A 20,775-nucleotide genomic window follows, 5' to 3' on the forward strand; every position below is an offset into this window, starting at 1 on the left:
AACAAAAAGGAAATAGGCAAATTCAAATAAATCAAATTAAAAATCAACAAACAGCACACACACCTGACAGAGACTACAGTTACAGTACCTTTTATTGACATATTCTTCCCGAAATATGTTGATGGTGTGGGTCAAGGGCAGGTCAATGAAATAAAAAAGAACAAGACATAAATAAGACAACTAAAATAAGACAACTATTTTTGCCTTATTATTGACCTACCAAAGATGAGGGCGGAGGCAAAAGAGGCATTTTATTGATCGAGAGAAAAACATTGGGGGCCGTTTAATTTTCCTTCCTTCTAATAGTATATTCTAGAAAGGCCATTAAACATTGCGTGACAAAAGATTACAATTTTATGGGCCCACCCCTCCCCCACAAAAAAATGTAACTGTCCCCCTTTCAAAAAAGGTGTGCCTCAAATCTGCCCAAACCCAAGGTTTACGTTTCCAGCTCCTTGTGCATACATTCCAAAGATGTACACAAAATATACATGAAGCTAAATGTTAACAGAATGTGCACTTGGTGCTGGTAAATAAACCCCTTCACCATTTTTGGAGCAAAATAATACTGTGTAATCGAAATAAAGGTTTCACAACCTTTAGTTAGTTACATGTACTTCTAATTAAACTGTGTGCTGCTTAAAATAAAAGCTAAACAAAGGATAAGGAGAGACCCATCACCAGTTAGTTTAAAAGATTATTAGAGAGATTGTATGTAAAAGTAAATGAAATTCAGTACTACAACGCATTAGTACATCAAAAGTATGATGCCAAACACTGTATGGTTGCATCTGAAAGAATACCGCTAGTTCAGAAGTTTCCGGTTGATGCCTGACTTGCATACATGTATCTGCCATTATGGATGATTAAGCAATGTTGTTTTACAGATTAATACGTAAAACCATCCTTTTCTCTAACAGGGCTGATGGTTCTCTGAGCTTTCTACACGTTCTGGCACTGGATTTGTGAATAAAATAAACAAGCTTTCTTGGGAATTAACTACTTATTCAGAAAAAAAGGATAATGATTCACCTCTTCATTCAGCAACACCTTCAACACCTCTATGTTCCCTATTTACAATAAATTTCACAGCAGTGGTGCATTTCTTGGACTGCTTGTCACACCACTGCTGGGTTGTTGCACAAGACCTTGATTTTTATTTAGAATACGGAATCACAACACAACAACATCATGATGTTTGTATACATAAATAAAGGGAAATAATCACTGGGTATGAGACCAGATGACCAAGGAGGCCATTCCACGGCATCATTGAGGGAAAATCACTCTGCCTTCTTCGGACTGCGATAAGACAATGACCTGCGGCACTGTCCTGTGACCAGCACAGACGTCTCAAGACATCATGGCCCAGTTGTACAAGTTGCTTGCGCTTAAGCGCATAAGGGAAGATTTTATGTGCTTTTGATGGTGACACACTTAACCCCCCACACTGGAAACAGGTGTTTACCTTTTGTGATGACAGGCTAATAGCTTTTATTTATCTGTGATTATAGAGATCAATTGAGAGCTCATAAACTAAGCTTTCCCGTGCAACCGTACTTGAAATGTTCAGCTTCAGAAGTTCAGCGTACCAATCCATTACCAATCAATTACCAATCCATTTTGTATTGCTATTTTTTCATTTTTGATACACCTTAAAGATATAATTTTAGACATCATAAATAAAACTGACCAACGCACAAATTTCTAATTAAGAAAAGTTTATGACAAAGAACCAGCTTCTTATTTCCTTTGTGAATATGCCACACTCAAATATCGTGCACAAATAAGCATTGGGAAAATGTGGAAGCCTTAAAGGGCTCTACGGCACAAGCACAGGAAACACACACCTGCAAAGGTTGGTGCATGGTGTTTGATGCAAGGGATGCCTGCAATTTCATCAAAGGCTTTTATAGCTACAATATGCAGCATATTGGTAAACGTTCCTGGTTTTGCCACATTTTCGCCACTATCACTGATACTGCAATATTTTCAGCAATTTTCCAACCCATACTCTTGCTTTTTTATGCATGAACATTTGTGCAAGAAACCAATGATGATGAAACATTCGACTGCTAGAGGTTGATCTCAATTTGGTGAGAGATTCCTTGATTCTGACTCACAAGTAGCCATACTGGCAGCACATCTTCCCTGCCACTTAGAGGTAACTTTGTTGCCGTCAAAGATTTATACAGCTCCAAACTGGTACTTTATAACATAAACAATTTCTCATGTGAATGGAGTAGAACAATTCATCCGTTAGACATCAGATTTTTAAGTGTGAGGTATCCAGTTTGATCCCGGGAATTGCTGTGAATGTGTTGTTCCTTTTTTCTGAATTTGGCTCAAGAGAATTTTTTCCAAAGGGAAAGAAAGTCAGAAATTTCACTGCACACAATAATTCATCATTTTGTTTCCATTCATGGGTCCAGACGATAATTGTTATAAGGGAAAGGAAGGCTCCAACTTCATAAGTCAGGTTTCAACCCCCCCCCCAGAAAAATGGAAACACAATGCTAATGTGTGTACAGAACCAGATGGCAGCAAGGCTATGACTGATGGGCAGCATATTGTGTCCTATTCTGCACAAAAGCAAGAGCAAGATAGATGTCAATACACAATATCCTCAGGATAATGGCATGCTTTACCCGGTGACACTTGCGTGGGTTATGCACTGATGATGGAGTTAGGAAGGAGGTTTCAATCCGTGCAGAAAACATGCTGGACCTGTGCAATTTGGAGACAAGGGTGCACTTTCAAGACACATAACATCCATGCAGTTTGAAGCTATTTCACCACATAGGACCCGTGTTTTCAGAGCTTGTGAGAAAGGACCTCTCGTCGTTTTTTAAAAGAGATGAAGGAAGGTAGAATGTGAACAAAATTGCAAGACTCAAGCGACGGCGAGCACCCCATATCAGCACCCTCCACATCGGAAGCACCGTCACACTGATTAGGCTGCTGGGTTGCATTCCCAGGGCAGGCTTCTGGAAACCTGACAATTCCCAAAGATTACTGTTGCATCAACCTAGAAAAACACAAGTGAAAAGAAGCAAATGTCAGATGCTAGGAAGTTAATTAAACAAGGCCACTGCCGAGCCTATTTAATGCAGTGTGTCAATGGCAAGAATGAAAGCCATAGCCACTGAGCATTTGATTCTGACACAAGCTAGGACTTACCCTTTTCGTACATAGCAATAGCAATAAAGTGAAAGCCATGTGACTGGTTCTTGGCCAATCAAGATAGAGAATCTGTGGAGGGTTTTGTCCATTCTTCTGATCGTGTCCATCGTAGCAAGCATCACCACTTTTTCTCTGCTCAAGTTAGTTCAATATCTGTGCTGTGTTTGCCCAAACCACTTCAGATCAAGGATGACACGTATTCGGTTCAACCTATAGGAAAAAGGTAAAGCATATGTATCAATGACACTACTCTGTTCAACTTACAGCTGAACTAGTTTTCAATGTCAGAAAATTCCTTGGCCCTTTAAAAAAGTGCATGATCATTAGTTGTCAGCAAGTAAACTTGATACATGGAACTGAGCCAAAAAGAACAAGAGAGGCTTACATTATCTCACAAACTTTGGGAAATGGAAATGTTTTTAGGGTGAGCAAAAAATTCAAATTCTCTGAGTACTAAATATTTTCTTTGGTGCTGAAATAGTTTCAACAGGAGTTTACATTCAGTCACATTGATATTTTGTAAATTCACAATGCAAGGTACTTTGAAAAGGCTGACTTAAAAATAGACTGACAGAAAATTCTCAAGTACAGTCTAAAATTTTTTCAATAAATAAACAATGAAACTCACAATAAGAACAACAGATCTTCATACCAGGAGTGACAGGCAGAGGTGGAGTCTTGACAACATCCTTGACAACAACGCATGCATCCAGAACCAGCCTAATCTCCTAAAATCAAAGAAGAAGTGAACAAAAAATGTAGTATTTGGGAAAAGGGATTGATTTCCAATAAAAATGTCAGTATTCTAATTCATCCTTTGACATCCAACCACTTCCCCTGCAGAAAGTCTGCACAATATGGAGCACCACTGCTGAGTCCAAGGACTTGTCTTAGGTGTTCTGTGACGTGCATAATTATGTGGACAATGTGCTTTGATTGTTACTGGATTAAATATTCAAAAAAGCCTCTCTGAGTGTGCCAAATGCAGGCTCTTTACTACTGAATAAATCACTACGTGTGATTTTTCGGATGTACAGTATTGTTGGGTGCTTGATTATGAGGGAAAAGTGGAATTAACCAATCTGCAACGTAGGCTCCATACAGTAAAAGCAAATCACCTAGTTCCCCAAACCTCTCACAAACCCAAGCATTAAATTTGATATGATTCGCTCGGACTTGAAGCTTTATCCTTACCATACCCATGAAACTGATGATCAGTTCTTTCAAGGAGCTGCCCTGGAAGAGACAGTGCAATCACTTGTCCATGAAGTCCAAGGCACACTGTGAAAGGTATAGTTGTGGGTGAGTTTCTGTCCAAACAAACAAAGTCTAATAAGCTTCTTGTCATGGATTGCATCTCACGAACCAAATAAAAGCACAGGTGCAATGAACCTGAATAATCTTCCAACTACTTTTTACAGCCCGTGACAACTAAATATTAAGAGACAAAACGTTACACATTTTACCAATGCAACTTTCAACCGTGTTCAAGTTTTTTTGTTGTTGTCAATTTTGTGAGAAGCTGTTGCAAAGTTCATAGTCAACTGTTACAAAGTTACTTTTGTGTGTTAACCATTTCTTAAGTTTGATCATTTGTGATACATGTACACTTGTTTCTCTGAATTTCGGAATTCTTGTCCACATAGAAAGTGTTTAAATTTTATTCAATTCGAGAGTGAAAGCTAAAGTAGCAAGTCATCAACAACAATAAATGAATCAAAACGTTTAGACTGACATAAATCAACAGCACTTTGATTTTGGCTATCTGTCATATGCATCCTCCTTAAGCCATTTACCACTTGTGCACTGTATAATTTCAGCCACAAATTTTGACTTTTGAAAAAGACAAGATTTAGCAGCCTACGTGTACTTTCGATATAAATTTATATGTACAGCTGAAGTCGTTGTTGACTTAAGAGTTCTTAGAATAATACAGATCAACGTCACAAGAATGAACACAATATAACAATATAACAGCATTCATGCAAAATTCCCTGAGGCGATTACCAGTTGCCCACAAATCCATTCCCCGCCCGGCCCACGCAAACGGGGGGCAACCTGCCTCGCAATCTTTTCTGAATTAGGATTTGGAACAAACATTTCCAATGCAAAAACTCAAGTTAAAAAGAAGTAACACTGAAATAAGTGGATTTTCTTCAAGGTATGATCATCTTTCATATCTCACCTTTAGGGTAGTTTTCAGTTGAAGTCAAATTCCCAAAATGAAAAAAGGTTGGCAAGTTTTCCTTCAGTCATTCCTTTAAAATGCCATATGGTCATGCTAGTATCCTTTTCTAACATGAAGCTTTAATAGATGTGTTGAGAATTATCAATTGAAAGCAAATAAAAACTATGTAATGAAGATTTCTGTAAGTAAGTAAGCAAAAATTAATCTACTGGCATACATGAACATACTTTCCACTTTGAGTTTTTTACAAGGTTTCCACATCAGCGTTGCCCGTACTGCCTCCAGGTACTCAGTGGCTGGTCTACACAGCCACCCATTCACCCATTATACATGTGCCCATAAACGATGCAGACCGTGCTGACAGTAGTTACTCTGAAAGTAAAAATGTCCTTAACTTTCAAGTTATTATTATTCGTCCTCGACATGTTTCTTTTATGTAAAGCAAAGTTTCCATGTTCAGTAAATGTACACAGAAAATTCAGGTGCCAAGGAGTATATGTTCAGTATAACCGACAGTTATTGCAGTGTTCATTATACATGTACTGTACCGACACTGAACTGCATGCAACCTTGTGTTCTTCAACATTCTGACACACAACCAAGACGCAATATTTGCTACCAAAAGAGGCCAACAACAGTGGCTAAATTCAAGTTCAACATACAATGTACCTCCACACACTTCTAAGACTTTTTGCGCAGGCACAGATAAAACAACAGCCAGAGTCGATGAGACGGGGCAAGTGCTGTGGCTTAACCCATCAGATGTGTCTACATGTACAGATAGCCTGATCATATTTTTATATGTCCTCTCACATGAAGAGATTCTAGACAGTCTGTGTACTTGCACATCCAATCATTTACTGGACAATCTGTAATGCCATTATCCAAGACTTCAGGACATTCGAGCAGACGACATAGCCATTGACATCTTTACCTTATGTAGGTCGTTCTGATGCAGCCATTAGGGCAGATGCAGGAGAAACTCAAGTTCTTATCCATGAGGCATGTTCCAGCATTCTGTCAGGGTTGTGCTACTCATAAACACGCTGTGGTAAAGGAACACAAGAAAATGTGTATTTGAATAGACTCAAGGACTCAAGCTCACATTAAATAAAATGTATGAAGAATCAGTCTGAAAAGATAATCTAGTTCATGCCTGAAACAACGGGAGTGTGGAACTGGCTTAGACTATATCTATACACATATGATCCCTCATATTTCTGTTGTAAACCTCCAATGAATATTCATTCGGTCTGAGATCTTTCAAGATACTGAAAGTGTCAGTACATGTATAATTTTCAAAATATGTGTACATTCAACCTAATAAATCCCAACTCTCATCAACCCATCCCTACCAAACCCCCCACAACCGACTGTCACCAACCCAGCCCACAAATCCTTGACTAGGCTCAGGTGTAAGTTCATTGGTTGCCATACTATAAGTACATGTAGTTGCATACATGCACATGGTGAGAAAAAACTGCAATGGTAGCATTTTTAAGAATTAATGGGAAGATCATACAAGAAGTCAAAGCTTGTACTGGGTCTACCCACAGCAAAAAGAGGAAGTTTATTTTATCCAAATCATGATTAAGTGAATAGGAATATTTATACTGAGAGGAGGTTAAAATACAAAATGAATGAATTTGTAATCTGTCAAAATCAATAAATTACAGTAATTTTTAAAAGTGCTGTCGACAACTTAGCTTGACAGTTACATCCACGTAATTACCAGTAACTTCAACTACATACATGTAAACCAGTAAGTTTTATTATTCCTTTTGCAAGTTATACTTGACTCCAATGGACAGAATGATCAACTTTAGTTCTACGGTATGATAGGGGTCCCTGGTTTCTACAATCCTGGACAGACTTGTTGGGACACTTGGTAATAGCCATATGCTCTCCAGCCCCCTCCCCAACTCCCCCCCGGTCAATGTTGTCCAGCTGGAGCGCAGACCGTGCGCACAGACCCAACATTGAACAGGGGGTCTGGAGGCCTAACGAGATTTGTCCAGGATTGTAGCAGTAGATGATATGGCAAACTTGTGACTTGGTTGAGATGAAACTTGTTTGATGACCTTGTCCAGTGCTTCCACAGTCAAAATGAAAATTTCCGTATCCCCAAAGCCAAATGTCCTTATTTTCCTCCCGATTTCCTTATTTTTTAGTTAACCACCAAAAAGCCTAATATACTACCAAAACTACTGTGTTTGTTTGCTAGATGATAAGCAGAGGTCAGTACAATGCTCAAACTCACGGTCTTGAACAAAGAAATCAGGCTGTGTGCATCATGTGTGGTGATATAACTTGTGCACACGCGCATACCATTTTATTCTACTAGTCTTGTTTCCAGTCATCCTGAATCTGACAGAATATTACTGTAGAGTTTGAAATGTAGATTTTGCTGCTAATTTTGAGAATATTTGTAGAATTTGCTCAGAATTTAATAATTTCCTTAGAATTACTTTAGATTTGGGGCATTTCCTCAAAATTTCCTTAGATTTTTTCATGTCCTTCAAATTTCCTTCGAAAGCAAAAGTTTCCTACAAATAAGGAAATTTCCTTGAAAGTGGAAGAGCTGACCCAGTGTCAAGATTATTGAAATCATTATTCCTTACGATAGCAGCTTTTACATTCGGAGGCAGACAGGTTTTTCAAAATTATACATTACAGCACACAAATACTATTTATAAAGATAATTCTTTGATTGCATAAACGATAAAAGGCATTACTCTCTGAAAACGCATGAGGGAATCCTTTGGCTTTTCTTGTTTTGCTGTCATGTGGGCGCGGCTGTGAATGATCATGAGACTGGGCTGTAGTGTTTGGGTTTGCGAGTTGCTTGGATACCAAGTGTCCTTATGCAAATTGGTTAAAGTTGAGGCCAATTAAATTGCAGTTTTCAGCGTTCCTTTTGAATCCCTTGTGGGAAAGGCAGCAAGCCTCACTGTAGTCGGCCTACGTAAAGGAAGAATCACAATCGGATTTTCTTGTGCGGATGGATCCCTTCAGCAGGCCACTGCCAGACTGCGTCATTCATCTTTTCCTGAGCATTAGTTCTCACTGTATGGTCTCATTTTCCTCGCATTTGCTGTGAAACTGGGAAAATCTTGCGGGGCTTGGCTGCTCTGCCATATCCTCTTCTCTGACAGGAGTGACTCAGGAATGGAGTACACAGCCTTGGAAATCTACAAGTAAATGTGCTGTTTTCATGTGATGCCGCGTTCAACGGACAGCACAAGAGACCCTGCTCATCAGTCACCTTCACAGTATGCCAGCATGCATCACCTTGGACCCGTATGGCCATTGTCCATGGCCGGGCCTGTACTACGAGGGGAAAGCACCATGGATTGAGTCAACTTGCCGTCGTGCATCGCTATCTACAAGCAGCCCATGGAGGAGCAGCATTCTCTCTCCAGACAGACAAGTGCTCATCCAAAAGACGGTTCCATTGTGCCATCCTTGCCACCGCTCATCGCTTAGTGCAGTCAGTGGAGCAGCGCACTCCGCATCCATCAAGGCCATCGATGTCAGGGAGCCCCTTTCATGCAGCAGGCATCCAACCGGCGGTGCTACCGGTGGTGATGTGCCGTCGTAATGAGTGTTGAACCTAGCTCAGGAAGACTATTGGCAGGCTACAGCTTCATCTACGGCACCAGACTCTTTGGTTCACAATTTTATACTTGTAACTGTAGGATAGTACAGGGTATGTGGAAATTGACTTCGGCTGATGCCAATTGTTTTGCGTTGAATTCCCTGTGCACCTACAATTGGCACGGTGCATCTTCATCTTCAGTCAGCACTGCGAAGCTATGTACACGCACTACACGGTGATTCTGGCTGCCGCACATGGCATACAACAGGAATTGCTGGCCGCTCTCAATGGTTTTTTGGTCAGACTTGCGCAGTGGTTTAAATGACACACAAAACAAATCAATAAATAACTAATGATAAGGCCTATGATAATCTGTTTTATCACTCCAAGATAAAATGTATTATTCTGGACAGGCACAGTTTGTTGCCATGGTGTTGTAAACATGTAGCTTGGAGTGCAGGCACGCGACCGCCTGACTCTCTGCTGGCTGGCGGAAGGCCAAGGAAAGTAGCTACATAGCATTACTATTTACAGCCAACGCGCAAGAAATAGGTTGCACATTGTTATAATTCGGCATTAAAATAAAAAAAAAAAAAATAACAATACTAAAGTATATATGCCTAAGTATTTTACTTACTTGTAGGCCCTACCCCTAATCTGAGGATATTAGGAACCTTCTTTGAAACAGTTTTGGACGCCTTCCATGTAAGAACTGTTGCAGTTAAAGTAGGATAAGTCTAGCCAAATTATCACTTTGTCAGTGCATGCAGATTAATGCTTCTCACTCGAACAAATTTAAACACATCAAGTGCAGGCCTAACGAAACAGTGAAATAATAACGTGAATAAATTTTTAAAATAAATAATAAGAATAAAGTAAATTAATTAACAATGAGAATTATAATGATCAAATAAAGTACGTCCAAGTGAAAAATAACAATGTGCTATGTCTGTCGCATGCTCAGGGGAAGGGGCAAATCGTGTGCACATTGCATGCCTCCTGCTGTCAGCTAATCTTGTAGAACAACAACATCTTACAATAAGTACACCGGTTGTCATGGTTCCCGTGCCCATTACTTGTGAGGGCTGTATTTTCCGTTTTCATGAGCAGTCTGCATCTGCTTCGCTTGTGCATAGTTTGTCGCTTTGCTTTAGAGGCGCGCGATTTCTATTTCTTTTTTTCTTAGTCCGTACCGTAAAGGTACCAGGTAGTTCTTAGCAAAAACCAAAACAAATACGAATTCGGCAAATTGGCTTGACTGTTTATCCATCTGCCAGTTCCAATTATTCAGTTCTCTCCAGCAAGGCTTGTCCTAAGTACCAACCAGGCTGTTTTGCTTTATCCAACATTTGTCATAATCATACCCTTTAATCAAAAGTGGTTCTTTGAATGAATGTATCAATAATGAGGACTGCTAAATATTTATTGCATGCGTTACAGCCGTCAGATTGCCACGTCTCATAGTATCATTCATGCTATGGATGAGGCCTTAGGCCTAAACATCTACTTCTGGACTGCCTCCTGATACTTCTCCAAACGAAGAGCATCTTGGTTTTCATTTGCCAAATTAGTTTCACCGCGCCTAGCCTGGCTATCTTATTTTGTTTGCACTGTTGGATATAAATAGCATTTTTGGAATTTCACGATAGTGGGTTTTGTGCATCTGCAGCCTTTATATCACATTATTTGGATTATTTATTTTGGATTTTTTAGATGAATTCAACGGAGCATCACAGCGTTTTTATGAGCACTTTAAGGTTTGTGTGCAGCTTGGAGTAGGCACTCGGAGGTGATTTCCGAATTAAGGCCCTTGTCATACCAGAATTCCGCATCTGAATTGGAGAATGATGCGACAGTAGCAAATCTGTGTGCCATGAGATTAGTCAGTCACCCTCAAGCAATATGGAAAAAACCTCTGATATAAAAAAAATACACACACAAACACAAACACACAAAAAAAGGAAACTGTTGATTTCTCTCAACATTGTCTGTTATGCCATCACTCAAGGAAGAGCATTTCACATGAATGTGTCAGGTTTATGAAATAGCCAAAGCTCATCTGTATGCACAATTATATCCTCATGACTTTAAACTCACCTGTTCAAAAAGTTACTTGTAGAGAGATTTAAGGTCCATTTTCCCTTTGGGTTTATTATGATCTTAGTTTTATACAAATTGGAAGTGCTTCGCTCACCTATTTTCAAATAATCTCGGGTGCGCCGTACATTTTTGCTGGGTAGCCGAAAATTGTCAATTCTAATGGCTTCTTATAGTTATGAGAGGGAGTCCTGAATTTAAGAACTCTCTCAGTTATAGGAACAGTGGTTCCCATGGATAACAAGTTGGTTTCACAAGTTTCTTCTGTTGTGACAATTATTGTCAGTGGGGAACTTTTCTCTGTCATTTCAGACTTGGCAAGGCCCATCCTAGAACCCATATTGTCTTGTATGTGGTAAATGGCTTGCTAGCGTGCCAATAATTTGGGGAGTCAGGTTAGTGTGGTAGCTCTTTCCTCACCTTCCACCTCTGCGACCCGGGTCTGAATCCCACCTAGGTCAGCATGTGGATTGAGTTCCTGACACCTTGGGTTTTCTATGGTATTCATTCTGAGTTTTTCTCCCACCCCTAAAGCCGACCATTTCTTTATTGTCTTCATACTTATCACTTCACCTTCTATAAATGAGCTGAAATGTTTGACATTTAGCAGGATTCAAGGAAAACCCATTACTCTTCGACCACTCACTCAAGATATCAAGATCATGTTGTATATTACCATTCTCATTGAACAAACAATTTTTCCCCAAGGTGAAGTCATCGATATACATGTATTTTCAACATCTATTATGACTGGAATCAAGAGCACTATTTATGCAAATAAAAAAAATCACCGGGCCAAGTTTAGTTCCTTGGAGAACACCCCAGACAAGGCCTGCCAGTCAGAAAAGACTGTTTATATCTGACCATCTATTGACGTTCTGTTAGAAACTCAGCAATCCATTTGACAACTGATAGGGAAACCCCAAGCTCAATAAGTTTGTTTATGGCTATCATGTGGTTTATTGTATCAAATGCTTTGCTGAAGTCAGTTAATATTAATGTGCCAATGTTACCTGGTCTATTTGCACCAGAGATTAAATGATGATAGATATCGATAATACAGTGAGTGCTGGACATTGCCAAATTGTCTCAATTAATTGAGTAGATAACCCATTTGCTTACGAAGCTTTCAGCGACCTTTGCAAGCAGAGGAGAGAGATTGGTCTGAGTTTCTGCAAGGTGGGTGGTTGAACTTTCGGTATGGGAACAACATTAGCCTGCTTCCATTGGAATGGGACAACACCCTGCTTAAATGACGAATTTAAGATATTAGAAACTGGAATATTAAATTTGTAACCAAATTCTTTAAAGATCTTCGCAGGCAGGTTGTCTGGACCGCCAGTTTTATTCGCTGAAATCTTCCTAAGTTCTTTATAAATCTCCCAAGAATAGATGCATACATGTAGGTTACAAATTTCTTTGTGCCATCTTCCAGGGTCAATTTTCTTTAATTTACGTACTCGACCAGCATAGTACAGCTGCTTAGCAGATCTTATTTGACGAGTAACCTGGTTTCTGAGGATACGATATCTGACTCTATCTCCATTATTGAATGCTTTTTGTCTGTGCAGTATTATTTTCTTAATTCGATCATAAAACCAGGGTTTAGCGTCATTATACTTTCTAATAGTTCTAGTGGGGAAATAAAAATCAACATGTTTACTGATCATCTCATAAAAAAATATCAGTTTTAACTTGACAAGAGCTAGTGCTAATTATTTCCTGCCATGTTTGATTTTGAATCCATTGAGCTAAAGATCATACACTTGAGTCTTTCATCAGGCAAATAATAGACGTGCGATAGTGATTAGGCTTCAAGGAATTAATATTAGGTTCCCACATCACACAATTATGGTCACTTTGAGCTTCTGGTTGCAAAGTCAAAGGGTTTATATACTGATTGTCAAAGTTAGTGATAATTAAATCCAATACAGCATTTTCTCTGGTTGGATTAGTTACAACCTGTTTCATATTGTTCCATAACAGATTGGATTGACAGCAAACTGATTAAAGTCCCCCAAGATGATTAGGCCAATATGTGGCCTACAAATCAGCAATTGATCTACGGTAGCATTGATGTCTTGATACAATAAATTAATATGTGTTGAGTCTGGAGCAATATAAACTGCAAAGATAGCAATTGCAGGAATGCCTCTCGGTAACTTGGGGTGAAGCACCAACAACCACTCTCCTTCAATTTCTGGTGGGACCGTAACATGTTCAATGGGGGATGCTGTAAACTTGTCACTAACACAGACAAGTACCCCACCTCCTGTTCTGTTCTGCAGACTGTCTGCATGCACTGAAGGCACAGTACCTATCTATTGTGTATTGTTCCAAAACCTTATTAGTAGAGATCCACGAGTCAGTTATCACTGCAATGTCAATTTGATTAGAGTGCAGGATAATCTCGATTTCGTCCAGTTTGTTCAATACAGACTGAGCATTCGTTAATAAGAAGCAAGGTAGGTTGACCTGGTTCGAATGTAGGCCTACTCCTAGCTGACGTGTACACTCTGTCAAAGAAACCAAGTTCTGTAACTGCATTCGCCGTCTAACATCATGAAGGCGTTGTGTTTTTCCCCACCCACTGTTTAATTGATAAGTTGGGCCTGCTGTATACATGCATGTGCCAAATATGGCCAAGATGAAGGCAAGGTGCCCTCATTGTTATAGGTATGCTGCAAAGGTTCTTGGTAGCACTCCATACACCCAGTTCACTTGGTGAATGGTTGGCAAGTGTGCCAAGGATTGGTTGGTTGATAGTGGTTTCCTTCTTTGACATGTCACCCAACTATTCCAGAGACTAAAGCCTTGGATTTACAGACGTAAGGGAAATCTCAAATTACAATACTTGTTTGTTCATAATTTATTATGTACATCTTATTAATGTGCAAGAAGCCCACTAACACATCAAAAAATGATTAAATATCTTTCAACAGGTTAACTGTTTAGGACAATGTAGGCTCAATTATATCCCCATGTTTAGCATCGCGGTCTATACACTAAATACGAATGTTCCGACTTGCGGCCAGAAATGACCGGTTCCGGGCTAGGTAGTATCACAGCCAGAAACGGAAAGGCAAATTTAAATTCGGTTTGTAGAATTGGTTAAATTAGTACTTAGAAATATTTGCTTAGTGTGAACTCAGGATTGTACCGCAGCCGCGGTGTATTACTTTCTGTCATCATTCAAGTGACCACCCCATTCGGTATCAATTTCTTGCCCCATTAGAAAGGCTTTACAGAGATCCCCCCACTTTTTTTATCATCTACGGAGACACGGGCACCATCTTGTCGACTGATCACAGTACATGTAGGCCTAGGTGGAAATGTTTTGCTTCAAACAGATTCCTTCGCATTCCCGGTGCAAGTGCGACTTTTCGTGTGGGATAGGAATGCGTCCTCCAAATGCTACACACAATAGTAGTGTGTGGGACACTCTCCCTCGCGCATGCTTTGCACTCTTTTCCTGTCATGTGCGGAACAGAAAAGATGTTCAACCAACTAACGGTGCCACTCATTTGGTAGTGGGTTTGGAATCGCACTCCTTGCACCAACATTTTTCCTATGATTGGTTTCATCATTTGCAGTCATTGGGTGAGCGGTGATTCAGTGTGTTCTTCCAAGGGGAGGGGTCCAGGGCTACTCATCGTCTTCCCATTTAAGGTGCACTTTGCGCATGTGGCGAAAATGGCATGGGAGAACAACTCGCAACTTTTAAGTTAAGCCGACTGATCGTTTATTGTTTGAGTTAACCTTTGTTGGAATTCACAATTTTTTCTTCGTAAAGCGGTGGATAGGCTAATCCTACCATAAGTACAGCTGTGGGCCCATACAACAAACCAATTAATGTCTTTTTTTTCAATTAAGGTTACACCAATGTATTTAGTAAAATGCATCGCAAGGGTGGAATTCTAATTATGTCCGTAAGCATACCATCTCACATGCATAGTGACGGGGCAAATCGTAAAGTGACATTTTACCCCTGTTCACTTGTGACAAGCATGTCAAGTGTCAAGGGCAAGCACCCTGACTTTTGCACATGCATGCGCTAAAGCTGCAATGCCTTGGTCAGTATTATTGGCACACATGCCACTTTTACTTTATTGACAGGTTTAAGAATTTAAGAATTGCATTGCTTGAACTGTTATTTAATATTAGGCCAGTGTCCTGATCAAGTTTGCTAGCCAATAAAGTAGCACCGCTGTCCAAAAACACAACTTGCTTGTCTGACAATTTCGTTTTCTGGGAGCGATATGCAGATAAAATTGAATTTAACAATAATGGGCCAGAGTAATCCTTAAAGCAAGAACCATTTATCAATGTTAGGGATTTCTTTTGAATCAAATAATTTCTCAAGAAAGGCTCTAAGAGCATTTTCAGAAGCAAATATACCATACTGAGGCAAGGGTAACGTATTGTAAATAAAAATCAGAATATGGGCTGGAACAAAATATGTCAGTTTTCCCAGAACACCAAGGATGCGTAAAATAAGAGTATGAACATTCAGGCAATTAATTTTGGGGATAAACTTGTCATCAATAACATCCAAAAATTTATAGTAATCAACCTTTTCAAAATAACAAAATAATTATACTTTTAGGTTATCTTGAAACACCTCCAGGGCTGTACCTCTTCCACCATATTAATGAAGTTTGCTGAAAAGAGTACCAAGATCAATTGTATCAAATGCTGAAGAAAGATTTACAAAATACCAATTATAAGTTCACGTTTGTCCAGACTAGATGTTACTCTGTTCACTAAATCAAGGCAACTTACATGTACATGTAAGTCAAATATTTTGCCCTGAAGCCCGATTACAAATGTGAAAGAACGTTAAATTTAAAACTTTTCAAGATGGTTTGCAACTAACCCTTCTAACAGTTTTGAGAAGCACGGCAAAATGGATATCTAGGGTGATAATTAGTGACTTGGATATAATCACTATTTTGGTAAACTGGAATAGAATAACTTTAACAATTTTGAGTTCATCTGTGACTTTTCCGGAAATCAAAGAGTGCTTTGAAATATCTGTTAAAGGGTGAACGACATGGGGAGCAATATTCTTGAAAAGAAGATTGTCAAGTTTGAACAAAATGCCAGGTAATTGCAACAGCAAGACCAATCACCAGCCGCTACCCTCTCATTCCAGCTCCAAATCATTGGGAATCACATGCAGACAATGCTTACCCCAATAAAACTCCAGCGATAATATGCCTCTACTTTTGTCACTGGGCATTAATACTCCTAGTACATGTACAGGTATATCCATTTCCACAAACACAAGTCTATCATCACTTCTCAGACTTACAATTCCAGCAGCCAAAGTCCTAGGCAGAAAAAGCCAACAAATATGACATCTGTCAAGAATCACATCACTCGCCAAACAAGATGCATGTACCTGTCCATGACCATTGAGGGTGCACATGCTTTTGCTACTATTTGGGGGGTATCTTCGGGGGAAAGGCAAATAAAAAATTTGCATGGCCAACTCCGATAAAATTGAAATAAAAAGTGAACATCTTGCCATAATCTTGAATTTCCAGTGAAAAAAAATCTGGCCAACCTCTTCCAGGGAGTCATTAGACAGAGCTATTTTGGTCTGACCAGTGTTTTCTGTGGGCCCATATTTCGTTCAGCGCAATTTTGAGACCTCCACACTTCCATCACACAAAGAAACCACAGTACGACAACAACATCCAAATTTCTGAGATCCTTCCAAGAACATGTGAACAAGCGACAGAAGAGAACCCCCCACTCTCCAACAGAACTACATGTATGCTAGAGGAGGAGCAACACCAGCTAACTACCACAGGGGAACAGCTCACAAAAACCTGGCGAACAGCTCTTCAAATTACTGCTGCGCTATTTCAAGACCAAGACTGCATCACAGCCCAACAACTGCTTGGCTACTTCATAAGACCAAACCAACCTCAAGAGGAATCCATACTGAATGTCTTAAACCAAGCAGTCTAATTTTAAGGCAACCACATCTTCCAGATGAGATTGTCAAGCATTGTTGCTGTCTACATGTACATATCGCTCTCATCTCTGGAATATAACCCACTATCCTCCACTTATATTCCTATCCACCTTCATCAAAAGAAAGACAGCAAGAGAAAAATTCAATGGAGAATCAAACTATTTCTCTGGTACAGTATATGCAAAGCCAAAACCAAGAAAACCAAATCCAATAAAAATACCGGTACATTTCATAGAACACAAATTATTACTAAACCAACCCATCCAAAGTGACACTAATACAAACCGAGAAAAAGTGAAACGTCTTAGCTCCATCCCCACTCCAGATGAACCAAACTGCACTACACTTTTGATTGATATAAACACCTTCAATCAAAGACCAAGAATAGCACTCTTAATGGATATTCATAAATACAGTGTACCTCAGTCTCCCTATTCACCAACATGCAACTTGACCATTTATTTAACCATTTGACCATTTGTATAAACATTTGATAACGCCTGCTGAGAAGTGATCATGCCTGCTGCATAAAACATGCGCTGGTACCTGGATTACGAGAAAGTTTACTCCATCCCTATGGGCCACGAGCTTGACCAAGAAAGGGCACACTTACATGTATCCTAGCAACCGTGACTCCACTTGCCGTACTTACTACGTTTCGCTAGTTAACAAAGGCATTTCATCACTGATTTATTGCACGGTATACCAGGTAATGCAAAGAGACTGTTCCTGAACATTTTTTGCATGCAGGGACTTCTAGTAACAGTGAGGCGGAAACTAGGCTCTTGAATATTGAGTTTGGGAGGAGCTAAAAACTGTTGACGATTGAATTAATGAGACAAACCGTGAATAATCATGAGCGGGAAATACATTGTGGATTTTGTGAAACAGGAAAACAACAAAGCGGAGGAACTGTGGAACGGAAAATTGCTATCTGAATCAAAACACGTTTTCAATGTCAGAATTTGCACAAGAGGGGAAACCACAATAAAAGGCAGAATGATACCACAACACAGGATTTTGAACTCTCCTTATGAGGTGATGTTGTCAGTCAGTCTTATCTGAGGATGTAATAAAGCTTTATTTGGTTGAAATGAAAAGTGCAGACGTGCATACTTTCAGACTGGGTTTAATTCTATTTTTAGAAAAGGCAAGGTAAAATACACCAAGAATTAATTATTAAATAATAACTTATCAATCAAAACTGTTGACAGATAAACTTCAATTGTTTTACTTTTTGCTTGTTAAATTTCCAGCCAAGTTCGAAAGCAACCTGTGTCTTGATTTCTGGAAATCCTTCATCTGCTATGATTACATCCCCTGGCTCTAGTAAATCCAAAATACCAGACTCTATTGTGACTTGACTGTCTGTTGTTCTTCAAGAAAAAGTCTTGGACAAGGAAGAAATCAATCCGTGTGGAGATACCAACAATACTTTATAAGTGCATGCTCCTTTGTAATTAGAATACATCAGCACCTGTCCATTCACAGCTGACGGTTTCTCAGTTTTAAAGTCAAAACAATCTATAATACACTTGGCATTTGGGCACTCAGAAAAGGCAGATGGCAACAAAGACTGGACTATTGCTGCTGATGGCAAAATGATCCAGTCAAAAGTTGATCCGGAGAGATTTTCCAGCACAAAATGAAAGCTCTTGGAGTTGTTGCTCTGAATACTAAAAAATTACTCCTAAACATGTAAACGGCAAACCAAATCTGCTGTTGTATTGTCGATTGTAAAGTTCTGCTTACTGTAAGGCCAGCAAGAGCTGATTGCAACACAAATGCACGTTACCAATTAGAGTGAAATGTTTATTACCAAAGTATCAACTGGGCGCTCAGTAAAAATATTTCAGTTGGATAGATCTGTAAACAGATTATGTAGACAAAACAAAAAAGTTGTATGGCAATAAAGCTTGACAGGGGCTACCATGACAACAGGCCAAAAAAGAAAAAAAAATTAAGTTCAGTGTCTGTCCTTTCCTCTACAGCCAACAGAAAGCACCATAACTCAAAGTACAGTACGTATACACATATGGACATGTATGTGTACTGTGATACTCCACTGCATCCTTTCGCTGTATTTCTCCTTGAAGTGCGGTTACAATTTTGAGTTTGGAACAATTCAAGAAAAGAAACTGACATGAGACATTGTTATTCTGACATGAAACTAAACCAGAACTAGCCAATATGAAATGAGATTTGACATCCACAGTCAAACATGTAGACAGGTATTTAGAGTCAGGATTTGAAAAGTGGTAAAAATTAAGTTGAAAATAATTGAATATTTTCAAAATTAAAAAAAAAATTATTCATTTGGCTTCCCTTTAATCAGATATAAGTACACGCACATGATGTGAATTTGAATGCAGTGAGTATGCAACAAATAAACATGGCTGTGCACATGTATGCATGCATGCATTATAGTGACATACATGTACACGTACATGTACAACTTTCCTGAGACAAGACGGAAATGGCCTGATAGAAACTTACCCTTTACTGCCTAAATGAATTTCCTGCTCCGTCAGTCAACTGTTCATCAGCACACCCCGTCGACCTGAATGGTGTCCTTTTGTGACCACCAGATGAGTGACACCTGGAATGGGTGGGCGTGGTCTATCTGCCGACTCCCTCCCATGACAGCACAACGGTGTCAGTAGACCAGCACAAATGCGTTCTCACCACAGTCCTGAAAAGCAGCAAGAGAAAAACAACTTTAAACAACTGATTTACATACAGATGTACATGTACCTTGTATTCTAGCAAAAAGCTAATGTACATAAATCGGTACTGGAATCTCTTTACTTCTCCAGCAACCCAACATTTAAGTCAGGAAGTTTATTAATGGAAATATTAGTAATTTCCAAATAATATAAAACTTCAACAAAGTCATCAGAATAACACACCCATTTATGACGAATATATACCAAAGAAAGTAAATATGTTCGTTTGAGTGACCGGGTACGAATTGGAACATATTTGTTTTCTTTGAGAATAAAGGGTGGAATGTACAGCTGTGGAATGGGCGGAGGAATGTATAGTGGACGTTTCAGTGATGCATGTAGCATACCCTTGTGGGGGGTGCGCAGGGTATAGGAGATTCACTTCACATTGGTCTGACGCAGGCTAAAACACACTTTTTTATTTTTATCAAGATTTGAATCCTTGTACTTCCATTGTTGCTATCTGTTTCACCCGAATTTTATTCATGAATATACTAAGCATTATTTGTTATTTAATAGGCGAGTCAAAGACTTGGTTCAAGCTGCAGTAGACCAGTTAGGTTCTGACAACCCTTCCTTGTCGCTCGTAAAAGCAACGTTGTCCAATGCCACAACCACCATCAACAAGCGACAGAAGTTGATTCGCTTGGCTGATTTTAGCACATACCGTTAAACCACGGTTACGGAGCATGAGGAACACCAGCTGGCTGCAGACCAAGATGATGACATGATTACCCTTGCAGAAAATCAAGCCGCCAGAAAGACTAAGCAGAAGAGGGTGGCAGTTAAACAGGCTAAGAGGTTAAGAGCTCTTACAAACGTCCTGCTTCTATTTTCGTCCCTTTTGAGCAGTCCCAATATTACCATTCTCAGGTCAACAAGCCTCAAGGTTTAGGAGGAACGTGTTTCCTGTGCGGGGTTTCTCTCATTGGAAGGTCACCTGCCCCAAGTGCAAAGACCAAAGTGGATGTGCAAGCTCAAACTGGTAAAGTTAGGT

The 20,775-nt window shown here is 39.5% G+C and overlaps 1 long non-coding RNA gene across 4 annotated transcripts; it reads right to left on the reverse strand.

Moving 5' to 3' along the window:
• Positions 1-74: 74 nt before the first annotated feature.
• On the reverse strand, positions 75-19,739 carry LOC110990706 (uncharacterized). Of its 4 annotated transcripts, none has more exons than XR_015423861.1 (7): positions 19,549-19,739; positions 6,306-6,417; positions 5,599-5,743; positions 4,383-4,464; positions 3,836-3,911; positions 3,181-3,393; positions 75-3,028 (listed from the first exon to the last, which is right to left on the reverse strand). It is a non-coding gene; the product is annotated as an uncharacterized LOC110990706 (long non-coding RNA). The 4 variants fall into 4 exon arrangements; XR_015423864.1 differs by having other exon boundaries at positions 3,812-3,911; positions 4,383-4,493; XR_015423862.1 differs by having other exon boundaries at positions 3,812-3,911; positions 4,378-4,493.
• Positions 19,740-20,775: the final 1,036 nt, after the last annotated feature.

Source organism: Acanthaster planci, unplaced genomic scaffold, assembly GCF_054643075.1.
Source record: "Acanthaster planci isolate LZ-2023a unplaced genomic scaffold, COTS_SCS Contig19, whole genome shotgun sequence".
Lineage (NCBI taxonomy): Eukaryota > Metazoa > Echinodermata > Asteroidea > Valvatida > Acanthasteridae > Acanthaster > Acanthaster planci.